This window comes from Sorex araneus, chromosome X, assembly GCF_027595985.1.
Source record: "Sorex araneus isolate mSorAra2 chromosome X, mSorAra2.pri, whole genome shotgun sequence".
NCBI lineage: Eukaryota > Metazoa > Chordata > Mammalia > Eulipotyphla > Soricidae > Sorex > Sorex araneus.
Window position 1 is genome coordinate 151,651,995 of NC_073313.1, and position 17,473 is coordinate 151,669,467.

Here is a 17,473-nt window from a genome sequence, read left to right on the forward strand (position 1 = left end):
CAAAACCCTCACTGATCCTGAGAGTAAAGTGCTTGTGCTGACATGATTGAAATGGCCCCTGTGGTCCCTCTCAAAATGTGACCAGGCCTGCTCGGGGCACTGGCTCTGCGTTCAGCTTTCCACACAGTCCCAGACCCAGACAGTGACTTGTACACATACAGAGAAGATCATTAGCCAACTCTCTGGTGAGAAACACAGGACTCCTGATAGCCAATCTAGAGGTTTCTGGGCATCGATTCTGCCAACGCTTTGGGTAATTGGGCATAGGTTTGAACAAAGCAAAAGCAAATTGGTCCTTTGAACAAACTCTGCAGCTGTCCACAGCCAGGGACCTGTTGTGCCGATATCCACCATCAAATCCCAAATGAGCCCCAGTGTTTTTGGGGTCAGATTGAAGGAGACATGGAGATATCAAAAAATAAAATTTGGAGGAATGTATTCACACCAGCTGGCGGGCTGTCCTGCTAGGCAAGAGCAGCAGCTTCACAGCAGAAGCACAGGCTGTTGGTTAAGAAAAACCTCATTCTGGCACACTTGTCATTTTCATAAGTACCCACAAAATTACTTTCACTCACTGAGCCCATGTCCTGGAGCCCAGTAAGTTATGTAAGCATAGTAAAGCAAGCATTGATATGGAAGAGAGAAAAGGTGATTACACACACCGAAATCCAATCAATTATTGATCATTAACCACCTCCCTGTTGTGGGCCCTAAGCCATTGTTCCTGTTTTATTCCACGACTGGCAGGCGCCATACAAAAAATTCAGTATAATAATATAGTTATCAAATAACTCCACTAAATGATATGTAAAGTTCTAAACTAAGTTTCATCTTTTACTATAAGAAACATCAAATCATAGCTGAACAGTCGGTCAACATGTCAGAAAAAAAGGCTTTCTCGTGCACACCCACTGTACAATTCTTGACTTCTGGTTCAAATTTTGAAGAATTTTAGATTTTGCTGCATAATTCATCCACTACTAAACTACTAAATGACTACTCAGTTGCAAAGCAGTGAAGGGGCTTTCTGTTCATGCAGCTGATTCATTTTAGATCCCAGTTGAATTTATTGCATTGTTGAACTTGAGCACTGTTTGAAGAGTTGCTGAGCACAGAGCTAGGAGTAGCTTGAGAACACCAATGGCTATTAACATACACAAACACATACACAGGAATATTGATTATACGTGTAATACTTTCCCATTCACCAATTCCTGAGCCTCATTCTGCGACACCCACAAAATTAGCTTAACTAATTCTGGGCATGTGATTCACTTAGTTTCTAGCTCACTCCTGTAACAATACATGAACAGGTGGAGCTACTCTAGCAATTGGAAGTTCAGTGAATTGAAATAAGAAATCAGGGTTAGGACAGTCCAGCTGGGAAGTAGCTACCCCAGGTTCTAGGGTTAGGACAACAGAGGGTTCCCCCAGCCCAGTGTGGAGTGGCCCTGAGCAGTCAGGTGTAAGTCCTCAGCACTACAGAATGTGCCCCCCCCCCAATTTGATAACACAAAACATGCCCCTGGATAAATTAACACAAAACATGATATTTGGATATTAACGCCCAGTGATTTCTGAGCATTAATATTTGGGGGTCAGTGTTGGGGCACTATTCTGGTGGGTATTTGCGACGAAATCTTTGTGAATTTTAGTCGCTTCGTGAAAACATAAAATCTTTGTCACCATAGGGCATGTGTTCACTCTATCTATTCGGTGCCTGACAACCTCCCAGATACCCTGCTGACCTGATACAAGACGAGAAACGGGAAGAAAAATTAACTTTCCTAACCTGAAAGTACCCGGTCAGGAATAGTTGGAGTCTGGCCCTTTAACACTCTGGCCGGAAGTGTAGGTGACGTCACAGAGCCCCTTCTGAGGTGGGCGGCATTTCCAGTAGGCCGCCATTGTCTGAGCGGGAGGAGTCAGGCCGGAGTGGAGAGGGGGTCCTGGCGAGGTCGCTCCATAGCCGGTGGTGGTGGCCCCACGTGAGTGACCCCAGCGTGCTCCCGAGGTTCGTCTCGTTCGTTCCTGCACTTCAGGGAGACGAGGGGGCTTCTGAGGGAACTTACCTCAGAGCTGCTGGAGGGGCGCGAGTCCCGGGGAGGCCTGGCGGCCCCCGGCGAGGCTCGGGGCGACTCCAGACTCACAGCTCAGGATCCTCTGGGGTCGGGGGACCCCATGGGGTGCGGGGACAAGGCCCCGCCCTCCCCGCTCTCCTATTGCTCAGGCCCCAACCACAGAAAGAGAGACAAGAGGGAGCCTCAGTTTCCCCTGTTTCCCCGCAGGTCGGTGCGCGGCTGCCTCTCCATTGGTTCCTGCAGAGACACTCTGAATCCCCGGGGGTCACGGGCTGGGGCAGGGCGTCACCCGGGGATTTTCCCGTGCTTGTCCTTTGCGGGCCACTTCTGTCATTCTGATTATGGAGTCGGGGGCAAAGGGTCGGTTTCCCTGGAAAGAGGGGGAGGTGATTCTCGCTTTCAATTAAAAACAATGTTTTGTTTCATTATTTTTGTGCGACATCCCGCAGCGTTCAGGGTCACTCCTGGCTCTGCACCAGGGGACTCTCCTGGCGGGACTCAGGGTCCTGTGGAATGTCAGGCTCAGTCCTGTCAGCCCCATGCATGGCAGATACTCTCCCAGTGCACTGCTTTCTGCACTGGCCGGGGACTCTGGATTGTGTGGCTGACCGTTTGGGATCCTGGGAGATGCGAAGTTGTAAGAGACCCTGGCAGAAGGGGGTATAGCATCTGGACTGTGTTGGCCCAGAGGGGTTTGTGCAATCAGATGTAGCAGGTAATAGGCTGGTCACTTCCAGGATGCGCCCCAAGATGGACCATAATGCAATCTAGGATGACCATTGGTCACCACACCTTTATTTCTTTGTCTTATATAATTTTTAGTGTTTTTTATTTTTAGGGTGAGGGAAGACATGGCAATTTTTAGGGGTTATTCCTACATCTGCACTTTAGGATCCCTCCTGGTGGTGCACAGGGAAACATGGGATGCCGGCAATCAAACCTGGGTAGACACTTGCAAGATGAGAACCCCACACACTATGTTTTTATCATTATTAATTGTAATTTTTGGTCCACAGCTGGCAAGTGCTCAGGGCTCACTCTTGGCTCTTTGCTCAGACATAGCTCCTGGCAGTGCTGGGGTGGGGAAACCTACGTGCTCTTGCATATTAACCCGGGCTCAGCTGCTTTAATGAAAAGCATCCTATCCATTTGCTATCTCTTCTAACTCTCTGATTTTATTTTCCCCCAGAAATATAATTTCTGCTTCACCTGTCAAATTTCATAGCATTCCCTCATTTTCAATTTCTCCAGGACCAGAGACTCCCCCTTCTGTTCTGGTGAGTACTTGCAGAAACGGGCTTTGCAGGGACCTGTTGCACTAGGTTTTAAATGTCTCCCTCTAGGGACGGGAGCCTTAGTACAGCCAGGACGGTGTTGCTCTTGCTCAGGACGGACCTGGGTTCTATCATCCCATGCCCTATAGGAGTGTCTGGTCATTGAGAGGTGTGCCCCAAAAGATCATAAAGAAAGAAAAGCCGATGGGGCTAGAGCAAAAGCACAGTGGGTAGGGCGTTTGCCTTGCACGTGGCTGACCCAGGTTCGATTCCCAGCATTCCACATTGTCCCCTGAGCACCGCAAGGAGGAATTCTAAGTGTAAAGCCAGGAATAACCCCTGTTCATCGCCAGGTGTGACCCAAAAAGCAAACAACAGAAACAAAAACCGAGCAATAGGAGAGCAGACAGGGCACTTGCTTTTCATGCGCCTAAGGTGTTTGTTTCCCAGTACTCCATAGGGTTCCCTGAGCACTGCCGGGTGTCTCCCAAATTTCCTTTTGGCTGTTGTGGGCTTCTGCTACCTCACCTTTTTGTTTCCCCCTTTTTGCTACAAACTTGTTGTTGATCAGGGACTCTGCCCTCTGTCTCTGGAGGTAGAGGAGCCGTGCCATGTTCCCAACCAGTAAAGCAGGTGCTCAGCCCTTGAGCTCCTCTCCCTGGGTCTATCTCACTACTCGGATAGCAGACAGGCTGGGATTTGAGGACACACCTGGTAGTGCTTGAGGCCTACGCCCTGCTCTGTTCACATTGGCAGTGCCAGTGGATACCGGTTGATGGTCCCCGAGTTTTATGTGTTCAGCATGTGCTCCAGCCTGGTGTGCTCTCTCCTGCCCCTTTTTTCATACCTTCATTGGAAGTTCTTAGATGAACATGCTGTAAAACTTCCAACAAGAGGCTGTCAGAAGGAAACGAAGGGGTTGGAGTCTCTCAGCAAAATTAGACTTTCGTCATTTAGATTTCTTTTGGGCCAAATGTATGTTCCACCTATTTTTTTACACAGGATCACATAACTCAATGTGTAAAATGACATAATCTGTGAAAACTTGACCTGTAAATTCTGAGTATCCCAAAGTGTGGCCCAAAAATAAACAAACCAAAGATTTGTGCCTTGAGATTTATTGCTGGATTTCACACATCGCTGTTGGCAGATGACTTTTTCTGTGTCTTTATTAGAGGGGAGGGGAGTAGCAAACTCAAATCCAGCAGCACTCAGGGATAACTCCTTAGGGATTCAGGGTGTAAAGTTGAGTCAGATGCATGCATTGCAAGTGCGTGCATGGCACGTTCTTACTGTCACCTGCAAACCATTGAAATCACAGCTTGTTTTTGGCTCAGGGTCTCACCAGGAGCTGCCAGGTGTCTACAGCCCTGCCATGACCACTACCAGTGGGGCCTTGTCCTAGCCTCCACCTGCATGCCAGTCTGTTATTATCAGAGGGTTCACAGGATTTATATAGAATTTGAATTTTGGGGTAAGAGATAGGACACAGTGCAGGCCCTGGCCTTGGAAGCACCCTGCCACAGTATAATGGGTTCATTTTCAGTTGGTCATGCCTGCGATGAATGGGTTACTTCTGGCTCTTCTCATTGATCACCCACTGCAAGACGTGGGGACACTTTCCGTCTGATAGAGATTGAAACTTGACTGAAGTGCATGTCAGGCAGGCACCCCATGCTCTGTGCTATCTCTGAGGCCATCATAAAAAGATTTTGCTCTGGTTAAATTCCACAAAGTTGTGATAGTAGATGTTCTTTTTCCTACTAAGTACATAACTCACATTTCTTGAGTGTGTGTTTTTGCTTTGGGATCACATCCACCAGAAGTCTGGGCTTCCTTCTGACTCTTCACTCAGGAGTCACTCCTGGTGGGCTTTCTGGACTGTAGGGATGAGGGAGGCCAATCCCGGGTAGCTGTGTGCAAGGCCAGTGACCTCCCTTATCTGTGTTTTTTTTTTTTTAATCTGTCTCCGGAACCTGTTTTTTTACCTATTCAGCTAGATATGTTTGTTAAAAGTTATGGAATGTTCAGTTAGTGTGGACCTAGGAGCCCTAACAACAGGACAGCAGGTCATCTGCTTGATTTACCTTCCGTGAGAGAGAAGGTAATCATGGATTACAGCGCACTTCTTTGTCCCCTGGAGAGGAAGGGACATCTAGCATGTCTTTCTGGGTGGGTCTTGAGCTGTTTCTGAGGGTGACGCTGGTCAGGACCATTAGTTGTGCTCCGTTCTGGTTCTCATGTGTCTGACTTCTCTTCCAGGTGATTCTGTGGAGCCACCTGCCGATCCTTGGGAATTACAGAAGCTTCAGACAATGGTGACACACCATCTGACACACTGTTCCCAGGTGGGAGGAGAATGATGTGGTGACATGATGCAGTGACAGGCAGGTATTGGTTTCTAGCGTCTCTGTCTCTTTGAGTTTCAGGAAGGAGTCCTGGGATATAATTCCTGGACTGAGTGCTCCAACTCTCTGCTATTTGAGGCTACTTTGTCCTTGTCTGTTGGATTCCTTTTATTTGGGTTTAGCCACAACCAGCAGTGCTCAAGGAGTACTTCTAACTCAGTGTTCAATTATCATTCCTACCAGATCTCAGGGACCCTGTCAGTTGGCGTGGATTCAAGAGTGTCTTCAGTTTAATTTTTTTCTTTTGAGCAACATTTAGTGATCATTATATTTTAGGACAGGAATGATATTGTGTGCTTTATATCTGTTTCATTTATAGTACTTGTCTTTGCAAAGTAACTGTACTTTGATCTATGCAATATTTTTCTTTATAAAAAATCTTTTTAATTAGTGAATCACTATGAGGGTATAGTTAACAGATTTACGTATTTTTGTGCTTGTGTTTCAGTAATACAATGCTTAAGTACCCATCCCTCCAGCAGTGCCCATTCTCCAACAATGATGATCCCAGTATCCCTTCCACCTCCCACTTTATCCCCCCCACCCCACCTCGCCTCTGTGGCAGGGAATTCCCTCTTGTGTGGTAATGGAAGGGTTACACCGAGTGATTCTCCTGGGTTACTTCTGGCTCTGCACTCAATGTTGCAGCTGGCAGTGCTTGCTGGACCAGGTGGGACAGTGGGGATTGACAGTCCTGCCCATCGTCCCTGGACCCGCTGTAGTGTAACTCCATCTGCCTTTTTGTCTTCTATTGTATTTGTTGTCATCCCACAGTGGATGTGCTCAGGGCTCTGGAGTCCTACCAGCACCTGCGGGCCTTCGGTGAGAGCAGTCTGGGAGCAGGGCAGGGCTTTCTGTTCTCCAGGCTCAGTTGTTCTGATGGGCCAGGATTATTGACAGCAATGCTGATAACTTTCCCATGTTCATTTCTCTTTTTCTGTTTTTGTTATTTGGCCACACTTGGCAATTGTCAAGCTTACTGGTAGGATGCAGGGGATCTACCCAGGTCAGTCAAGAGCATGTGAAAGCCCCCATGTGCTGTACTATCTCTAAGCTTCCTCTAAATATTTCCTTCCACTGCCAAATGAATTTACTTCTTGTACAACCACAAGGGCCCATGGGGGTGCTCTGGACTAAACCGTGTCAGCACCTAATGGCAGAGGCTTTACCCGCTGTTCTACTGTACCTGGGCTGCAACTTCATTTCTTTTTGTCTTTCTATTTTGATTTTGTTAGTGGCCTACACCCAGCAGTGCTCAGGGATCACTCTGGCTGTAAATTCAGGAATTTCACATGGCAGTGCTCTTGGCCCATATGGTTGCTAAGGATCAAACCTGTCTCTGTGTGTCACCAGGTGCCTGCGTATGTAAAGACATGCTTATGCAAAGTTGCCAGATCACTTTGTTGGGCAACTCCTCAGCCGCAAATGACGAGAGAGCGTTAAAGTCTATGCCGACTGGTTCAGCCCTTTTGGAAAACAGTATAGTTGCTTCTCAAAAAGTTAGAAATTGAGCTCCCATTTGACCGGTACATCTCCTGGGAATCTACCCTGGAGAGGCAAAAAAGTACAGTCGAAATGACATCTGTAGTCGAATGTTCATTGCAGCATTGTTTACAATAGCCAGAATCTGGGAAAAAAACCTGAATGCCCGAGAACGGATGACTGGTAAAGACATTTTGGTGCATTTACACAATGTAATACTATGCTGCTGTTTGAAAAGATGAAGTCATGACCTTTACATATAACTGGATCAACATGAAAGTATTATGCTAAGTGAAATGAGTCAAAGAGAGAGACGTAGAAAGATTGCACTCATCTATGGAATATTAAAAAAACGGAATAGGAGGCTAACACCCAAGAATAGTAGAGATAAGTACCAGGAGGTTGGCTCCAAGTCTTGGAAGCTGGCCTCAACGCCAGAGGAAAGGGCAGCTCAGATAGAGAAGGGAACACCAGGTAAAGTGTGTCTTGAGGACCTGCACGAGATAGGAGATGCGCCCTGAAAATAAAATGTAGACCAAACACGATGGCCACTCAGTGCCTCTAGTGCAAACCACAACACTGAAAAGGAGAGAGAACAAAAGGGAATGCCCTGCCACAGAGGTGGGGTGGTGTGAGGGTGACGGGGTGGGAAAGTGGGAGGGAAACTGGGAACACTGGTGGAGGGGACTGGGCCCTGGTGGAGGGATGTAAACAAAATGCAAACATGAAAGTTCATAAGTTTGTAATTGTACCACACGGTGATTCACTAATATGAATTAAAAAAAAAATAAAGCCTGTCTTTTTCATTGGCAGCCACCAGGAGGAATTCTGGCACGTGGCTGGGGTTTGTATACGAATATATGATTCTCTTACTGTTTTTGGTTGTTTTTATTTTTTTTTTTTTGGGTGGTGGCCACATCTGTAATTTCCCAGAGGTTACTCCAGGCTCAAACTAAAGAAACTGTTTCCATCAGTGATCATGGTTTCATATGGGATGTCGAGGATTGATCATTGTCACTAAGGGAAGCACAGTATTCTCTAAGTGTCTCTCTGGCCCCACTTTGGTGTCTTTCATGATAAAGAATTTCTGCTCCCTCATGTCAAGTTGAAAAGCATCTCTCAACTCTTCATCAGCTGACTGGGTGACCCCTGGATGTTGGTGTGAATATAGTGTATAAATGGGTTATTTTTTTTTTAATTTTATTTTATTAAATCACCATGTGGAAGGTTACAATACTTTCAGGCTTAGGTCTCAGTTATACAATACTGAAACAACCATCCCTTCACCAGTGCCCATATACCACCACCAAAAAGAAAAAAACCCACTCAGTACACCTCCCATCCCGCACCCCACCCCCTACCTTGTAACTGATAAGTTTCATTTTACATTCTGTTTGGTTACATTCAATATTTCAACACCAACCTCACTATTGTTGTTAGGAGTACCCCACTAGATTCAGACCTACTGTGAAGACAAATAAGGTCACGCGGCCGCGCAGTAGCGGCCGTGCGGTTTTGAATTTCTGTAATTTAACAAGAAGTCTAGGGAGATTTCTTCCAGATTTGGATCATTGCAGGCTTGAAAACCCAATCTGTGGTTGTCTTAATATGGCGGACACTGCGCCCTTCATCCCCGGAGAGAAAGAGGCGAGAGAGAGAGAAATACCTTTCCCCTCCTGGACGGGCACGGGGCCGAGGCTTAGTTCTCAGGCTGGAGACATTCTGCGAGGAGTTGCCCATGCTGAAAGAGGTTTTGCCGGGTCTGGGTTCACGCTTGTGCAGCTGTGGAGAGGCCGCACATGCATGCGGCCCCCAGGATCACATCTCGGCGGTGGGAGGGGCCGGTGCCTCCCACCTTCCCAAGAGCACCCTCGTGTCCTTTTGCTGCAGTTTTTGTCATAAATCCCATCTGTGGTCGTCTTAATATGGCGGACACCGCGCCCTTCATCCCCGGAGAGAGAGGCGAGAGAGATAAATACCTTTCCAAAAGGGTTTTTTTTTTTTTTTTTGCTTTTTGGGTCACACCTGGCGATGCACAGGGGTTACTCCTGGCTTTGCACTCAGGAATTACTCCTGGCGGTGCTCAGGGGACCATATGGGATGCTGGGAATCGAACCCGGGTTGGCCGCGTGCAAGGCAAACGCCCTACCCGCTGTGCTATTGCTCCAGCCCCAAGGGGTTATTTTTAATGTAAGGTAATTTTTTAATTCAATTTATAAGATATTTTACTATATTTGATTACGTTCAATATTCAAACACCAATCCCATGTAGTTGTGTTTTGGTGGGAGGAGGAGATATTTGTTTAGATATTTATTTAACACTCCTGCTGTGTTGGAAAGAAATTTATTTTGAAAGGGCCGGAGTGGTAGTATTGAGGGGAGGGCTCTTACCTTGCATGCGGCCAACACAGATTCAGTTCTCAGAATTCCAAACAGTCCCCCAAGCCACAACAGGAGTGATCCCTGAGTGCCAAGTTCAGATTAGCCCTGAGCAGTGCCTGTTGTCAGTTGCCATTGTTGTAGAAGGTGAGGAGTGGGAAAGGAGCGGGTATTGGGTTACTCGGGGACAGGGAGCGTCCTCAAGGGCCTTTTCCCTTATCAACTGCTGAGTGGTCACTCTGAGCACCCTCAGCCTTCAGGGTCTCCACCTTGTGACTGCCAGGCTCGCTCCGTCATTTTGGCCAGGGATGGCAGCCCCTCACCTGGAGCTTACTGAGCGCTCATGCAAAAAGGTTTATCTCAGTTTATTATTTTTTAGGGCAACTAGGGAGTTTTTCCTGAAGAGAACATATTTCAAAAAGTGCATGAGGAGGGGGCGTTAGTCCCACGGATCGGGCGTTGTCTGCTCCCAGTGGTGCTCACGGCTGATGCATGCCGTGGAGGAAAAAGTCAAGCTTGAGCAGCGAAAGTCATTCGGAAAGTTTCATATACAATGAAAGTAAGAACAAACAGACAAGAAAGTGTATTCATTTTAAATTTTTAATTGTGTTCCAGGGCCACACCCGTTGTTGATCAAGGCTGCCTCCTGGCTCAGGAGAACCCATGGGGGACACGAGGCCAGTGCCCTCCCTGCTGACCTATAGCTCTGGCCCCCATCCTGAGAGACAGTGTCAGAGAAACTGAGGGAGCCCCAGTCTGCCCGCAGATTTCATAGAACGTGTGAGACCACCACAGTTTTAGCTCAGTTGCAGGGAAACTCAGATCCCGGGGGCATTCACTAGGGGTGGGGCATGGGGTCATCCCGGGAGTATCTCCAGGCTGGCACAGCTACATCACAGACTTTCCTGGCTGCCTTTCCTGTCTTAGGCAGGTTAAAATGGTGTCAGAGACAAAAGGTTTCCGTCATCAAGGAGCCCTGGGGGCTCATTCTCTTTTCTTTCTTTAGTCGGGGAGGTTTTGAGCCTTACCTGGCGGTTTTCAGGGGTCTCTCCTGTCTCTTCACTCAGGATTCAGTCCTGGCAGTGTTCAGTGTACCCCATACCCTTGTCAGCAGCATGAAGGCATATATTCATCCCACTCCCTGGTGGGGGAAGGGGCGCTGGGTGTATTTTTTTATGTACTTGGGCCTCAAAAGCATTGGGCAGAGTGTTTGATTTTCACTTGTTCCTGGTTCAGCCACTAGGTTCCTAGGTCCAGGGAGGTTCAGAGCTTTTTCCTTTTTCCTTCCTTTTTCCCCCTTTGTTTTGCTTTTGCTTTTTGGGTCACAGCCCGTGATGCTCAGGGGTTATTTCTGGCTCTGCACTCTGAGATAACTCCCTGTGGTGCTCAAGGGGATCATATAGAATGCTGGAGAAGAAGTCCAGGTGGCTGCCTGCAAGGCAAACACTTCTTGTGCTATTTCTCCTGCCCCAAGGTGCAGAGTTTTAAGAGATATCAGGGATGGGGGCCAGGCATGGGGCAAGATTGGGGACGCATTAGGGCTGGGCCAGAGAGGGTCCTGCAATGAAAAGTACAATCTGAGAAGGAAGTAGCCCAGGCACTTGCAGGGTGTGTCCCAAGGCCTTTCATAATGCAATCTAGGATCCCCATTGGACACCACACAATATTTTTGAATTATTTAGTTTGCGGGATACAGCTGGCAATGCTCATGGGTTACTCCTCCTGCCTCTGAACTCAGGAATCACTCCTGCCAGTACTCAGGGAACCATATATAGGATGCCAACATTCAAATCTGTGTTTGCCACATGCAAGACAAGCACCGCGCCCACTGCACTATCTCTTTAGACCCTTGTCACAGAAAGTTTATTTTTTTAAAGTGTAATGTTTGTGCTTCAGCACACAAAACTCAGATCTTACTCTTGGGTCATCATTCCTGGCAGTCCTGGCTTGGGGACCTTATGTTCGTGTTGTGTATTAACCCCAGCTGAGCTTGAAAGTAAAACATCCTATCTACTGTACTTTCTCTGCTAACTGGACGTGACTTTCTTTTACCCCAGATAAAGAACTTTTTCTTCACCTGACAATTTTGAGTATCCCCACTCTCCATCTCTCCCAGAGTAAGGGCGGCCACTGTAGATGGGGTGAGTACTGCAGAAAGGGGATTTTCAGGGATCACTTGCAACAGGTTTTAAATGTCTCCCTCTAGGGGCCAGTGCAGTAGGACAGACAGGAGGGCGGTTATCTTGTGCACGGGCACCCCATAGGGCCCCCGCAGCATCATTAGGTATGGCTCCACCCCCAACCGCCCAAATGTCTCAGTGCAGAATTTGTCTTGACACGAGCCTTTATTTGAAATTTTCAGGGTTGGGGGGCGAATCTCTCCTTCCTTTCCTTTCCAGTTGTTTGCTACAAATTTGGAGTTGATCAGGGACTCTACCCCTCTGTCCAGGTGTCACTAGATATAGGGGAGCCCTGCCATGCCCCCAGTGGTAAAGCAGGTGCTCAGCCATCTGAGCTCTTCTCCCTGGGCCTATCTCACGACTCGTGGATCAGATGGAATTGAATTTTGGGGCCACATCTGGCAGTGCCTGAGGGCTGCTCCCTGCTCGGTGCTCAGGGAACCAGTAAACTCTGGATTCCAGGGCTTCCATCTGGCCGGCATATTCTCCAGCCTGGTGTGCTCTCTCCTGCCCCTCTGTTCTTACCTTCATTGGAAGTACTTAGATGTGAATATTCTGGAATACTTTCAACAAGAGGCTGTCAGGAGAAGGACTTGTAGGCTCTGAGCAAAATTATAGATTTACACCATGGAAATTTGTTTTTGAATAAGTCTAATTTTTCCTCTCCTTTTTCTTTTATAAAATCACGTACCTAGGAGAGAAATTTTATAGATAATCAAGGACAACTTGGCCTGTAATCTCTGTGCACTTCTCGGTGTGCCCCCTCAAAAAAAAAAAAAACAAAAAACAGCTGACCCTGGAGAATATACGAGTGAATTTCCCACCTGTGCTCTGGGCAGATAACTTTTTCTTTGTCTTTATTTTTCGGGCCAGGGGCATTGGATGTGGGGGCTTCTGCCAAACTAAGTTGAGAGTCCTATAGGCACAAATGTCCACACACAGCTTTGGATCACTCGCTCAACTTCTGTCCCTAGTGTCATGGGTTGTAGGTTCCAGCAAAGGGTGGGGAGTGTTTACTGTTTTGCGCCGCACCCAACGTTGCTCTTTTGGGTCCCACTGAGTCTGTGCTCAGGTGTTACTTTCTGCAGTGCTTGCTGGACCGGTGGTGCTGAGATTGGCCATGGGGTGAGTGTGTTGTGCAAGGCCGGCATCTCCAGGGGCATAGCTGGCGGCCTTAGACTGATTTTTGGGGCCTCTCAGCCATGTGTGTGTGTGGAGCTGGTTCCTTTTGAGAGGAGAGGCCCTGAGTCCCTCTAGGGCCCTGGGGGGTCCCCAGAAAACAGGTTGGGATCGGACTCTGACTCCTGCCCCCTGTGTGTGTCTACTCAGGACATGGTGTCCTTCTCTGACCTGCCCGTCACTTTCATCCAGGAAGAGTGGACGTGTCTAGATGCCTCTCAGAGAAAGCTCTACAGGCACATGATGCTGGAGACCTACCGGCACCTGCAGGCTGTCAGTGGGAGCCATGTGCTCTGGGGAACACCCTGCCAGCACAGACCTACATGAAACTCCTGCGATGGTGCCAGCATGTGTGTTCAAGAAGGGCCATGACCTGGGGCTGCTGACGACTGAACCAGCTTAAGCGATTGGTGCCTTACCCCCAGTACAATTGCACCATGCCATCAAGTTCCAGAATTTTGTTTTCTTTTGATTTGGTTTGGGGATTACACGCAACAATGCTCAGGATTTATTCCTGCCTCTGTATTTAGGAATTACTCCTGGTTGTGCTCTGGCACCATCTGGGCTGCTTGGAATCAACTCTTATGTGTTGCCTGTGCATTTCTCTTCCCTGCTGTAATATTTCTCCCACCACAGTTTTTTGATTCTTTTGGCTCATCCCTTCAGACACTGCACTATTTCAGTGCTCAGGGTCACTTGAATGGTTCTTGGGAGGCTTCTTCAGGACTCAGGGTCTGCTTCTGGACTCTGCACTCCAGCATCATTCCTGGCTGGCTTGGGGAACCCTAGGGCATGTTGGGAATTGAACCTGGATTAGCCGTGAGCAAGGCAAGTGCTGAATTTCTGTGCTGTCTGTCTGGATACATTTTTTTCAATTGGGATGTCTTGCCATCTTTGGCCAGTTTTGGATTTATTAAGCTCTTGAATTATCTGCCCTTAGTGTGGTAAGTAAGACCAAGCCTGCCTTCCACTCCTTGGCCTAGGAGGGAAGATAGAATATTTTGCTTATCTGACATGCATGTTCCTCCTTTGGAATTGTTGACGCTGGTCTTAGTCTCTATAATCTCTGTAATTAATACAAGAACTTGTTACTCACTCCTCACTCACAATCGGAACTAAGATAGCCTTTATTTCTGGGCTCCTGCGTGAACATGATCTCTTGGTACTGCTCCTAGTGGATTGTTAGTTGACGCTCTAAGATGGGAGGTTAAGATTAAACCTCTTTTTCCTAGATTGGAGATGCTTCACTATTTTGTCTTCTTCAATATGATTACATATAACCAGGGAGAGAAGATATGGTTTCATTTTGAGAAGCTTAAAATTTAGTTTTGGGGTTTCACTCGCTACAGTGTTTGCAATTCTGAGGATGTCCCTGTCCCTGGAAGCAAAGGATCTCTGGGGCTGGCGAGGTATTGGGTTCGTCACTTTTACCGGGCTCAGGAAGGATTTGGGGTGGCCCTGAGACAGGAGTTCTGAGTCCTACAGACATGTGTGTTCTCACACAGCTTTGAGTCACTCGCTGGATATTGTGTGTCCCTTTCTCATCCCTAGAACATAGAACAGGGACTGTGGGATATGGTATTGGTGGGGTGTGGTATGTAGTGATTTGATCCAACCCAGTGTTGCTATTTTTGGTCCTGTTGGGTCTGTGCTCAGTTTTTATCCTCTGCAGTGCTCATTGTATTTATTCCTGGGGTGAATGCAGGCAAATCCAGAACTTGCAGGAACCTTCTAGTCCAGTGTCATTGTAGTAGATCTGCCTTCTTGTGAGGGATTCCTGGGCTCATCAGCCCGAAATGTGGATGGAGGCTGGTTCCTCCCAATTGGAGTGGGGAAGGGAGTGAGGCCCTGAGCTCCTCTATCTAGGGCGCTGGGGTGTCTCATTCTCACGCCCCATATTATGGGTTGGGATGACATCACTCCTGTCCCATATGTCTGTGTTCAGGACATGGTGACCTTCCCAAACATGGCTTTGAGTTCTACCCCAGAGGAAAGAACAAGGGTCAGAAATCTAAGTTTTTGAAGGGTATAGGCGAGCTCCAACCAGCTGGAATATCTCCCCAGTCCCTGGCTTTATGTCTTATGAGTCCAACTTATTTTATTTTATTTTGCTTTATTTCATTTTTGGGTCAGCTGGCAATGCACATGAGTGACTCCAAGATACGCACTCAGGAATCACTCCTGATTATATCCTGACGAATCCAATATGATCCCCAGGCACAGCCTGTATTTCCTCAGCCCAGAGGCACGATTAAGCCCTATACATTGCTGTGTGTGACCCAAAACGAACCAAATACATTTACTTCTCTTTCCACACTTCACTTGAGTGCTTTGCTTCTGCTCTTGGTATTGTTTGGGGGACACATTTGGCATTTTCATTTTATTTGTAATTTTTAAATTCCATTCATTTATTTTTTGGCTTTTGGGTCACACTCAGTGGTGTTCAAGGGTTACTCCTGACTCTGACCTCAGGAATTTCTCCTGGCAGTGCTCAGGGACCACATGGAATGTTGAGATTGGGACCCCGGTGATTTGTGTGCAAGGCCAATCAATGCCCTGCCCTGCACTATGCTGTCATTCTAGTCTCTAAGATCAATTATGCCTTAGAGTCTCACCCGCTTAGCCACTGTTTTGCTCAGTGCTTGGGGTCACTTCAACTGATCTTGGGAGACCAGGTGGAGCCTGGCATCAACCCAAGGTTCCCACGTGCGAAGCATGTTCCCCAATCCTATGCATTGTCATCCTACCTCCATTGGACTCTTTCACAGATTTTTAAAATTTGTTTTGGGCCAAACCCTCACTGTGACTCACTAATAAATAAAAAAAATTAAAAAAATAAAATTTGTTTTGGGCCAAACAAGTAGGACTCAGGGTTTGCTCCTGGGCTCTGAACTCAGGAGTCATGCCTGGCTAGGGGGGCAGTATGAGGTTGTAAGGATTGAACCTGGATTGACGTGGGCAGGACCATTTCCCCACCTGCTGTACTATCTCCCTAACCCTCCACCTTCCCCTTTGTTTCTAGTTTAATATAAATTTGGGGGGCTTGCTGTCCTTGCTTGGGTGCTTGTGTTTACTTCTGACTCTGCATCAGAGTTAACTCAGGGCCCTCCAGTGGCTGGCATCCTGGACACGGGGTCCAGCAGTCATTGTTCACGTGGATAAAGGGCAAAGTAGGATCTCTTCTTGAGAAGGTGACTGTGAATGCCGATTTTGTGGCAGGACATGAGACCTCCAGTGCGAGCCCCATGCCTCCCCATCTCTACACTGTGAATGGCGGGGCCTCACCAGCTTGGAGGGCACTTACACACTTGTTTTTCACTTGTTCCCCAATATCCAGGTAGTTCCTGAAGCTCGGTGGAAGCTTTAGGGGGACGCAGAGCTTTTGGGATGCAGTGAGCATTGTTCCAGGACTCAGGTTGTGGATGTGAGTGCATGATCCTGGGGGGCTCCTTTGGCCACCATCGCCACCAGCTCCGGAATGAGGTGGTGGCGGGTGATTGCAGGGCCTACTACGGGGCCTGTGCGCCTTGGGTGTGCGGAAACTACCAGGAACAAGGGGGCGTGGCTGTCCAAACCCTCCGGGGACAGGACTTCTTTGGACCCTGTCCAGGAAACTTTGACCCCGACATGACTACTGTAGATCCTCCAGTTTTACTTAGAGGATGGGAGCAATATCAGAGCACTTAGAGCCTTTGCTTTCCACGTTTCAGACCCAGGTTCCATTCCATGAGCACAACCAGAACTGATTCCTGAGTGCAGAGCCAGGAATAACCACTTAGTATTGGCTGTGTGGCCTTCGAGAAAACGAAATAGAAGACAGATTTATTTTGAGGGGCAGAGCGGCAGCTCCCGAAAATCAAGGGACCATGCTGTTGTTGGTGATGTACTTATTAATTAACCATGTATAATTATTAACCATGATGTCTGGGGCCATCGTGGAGGCATGGTCGTCACAGGTGCTTAGCGTTTGCCAATAAAAATTTGCTGTTGGGGGCTATTTTTGGTGTTTTTATGAGTGCGAGGGGGTCTGTCCATGCCTGTAGATACTCAGGGCTTACTCCTGGATCTGGTATCAGGTATTATTACTGGCAGTGCTCTGGGCTACCTAAGAGATGCCGAGTATTGATCAGGGTGAGCAAGGCAAGCACCTTAGCCCTTTACTGTCTGTCTGATTTCAATGTTGGTGTTTTTGTACATCAGGAATTTCTGCTCTCTCACATCAAGTTGCAAAGCCTCCGCACTTCTCATCTCGCCCTGGTAAGGCGACCCAGGCTATTGGGGTGAGTGCTGCGGTTAAGGTTTTTTTTTTTTTTTAAAGTACGTCAGACCTTGGGTTTGTGTGTCCTGCCGAGGATGCAGAGCTTGGTACAGTAGTAATTTCTGAGTGCAAAGCCAGGAGGGAACCCTAAGCATCCATCAGGTGTGACCCAAAAAAGGGCAAAAAGAATATGTAGGACTATGTGCTTCTTAAAATCACAGAGCAAAGCACC

General features: G+C 47.7%; 1 long non-coding RNA gene across 1 annotated transcript; it reads left to right on the forward strand.

Annotated features, from left to right (window-relative positions):
* Positions 1–1,786: 1,786 nt before the first annotated feature.
* On the forward strand, positions 1,787–17,245 carry LOC129400053 (uncharacterized). Its single transcript, XR_008627396.1, has 4 exons — positions 1,787–2,014; positions 3,271–3,358; positions 5,618–5,746; positions 17,184–17,245. It is a non-coding gene; the product is annotated as an uncharacterized LOC129400053 (long non-coding RNA).
* Positions 17,246–17,473: the final 228 nt, after the last annotated feature.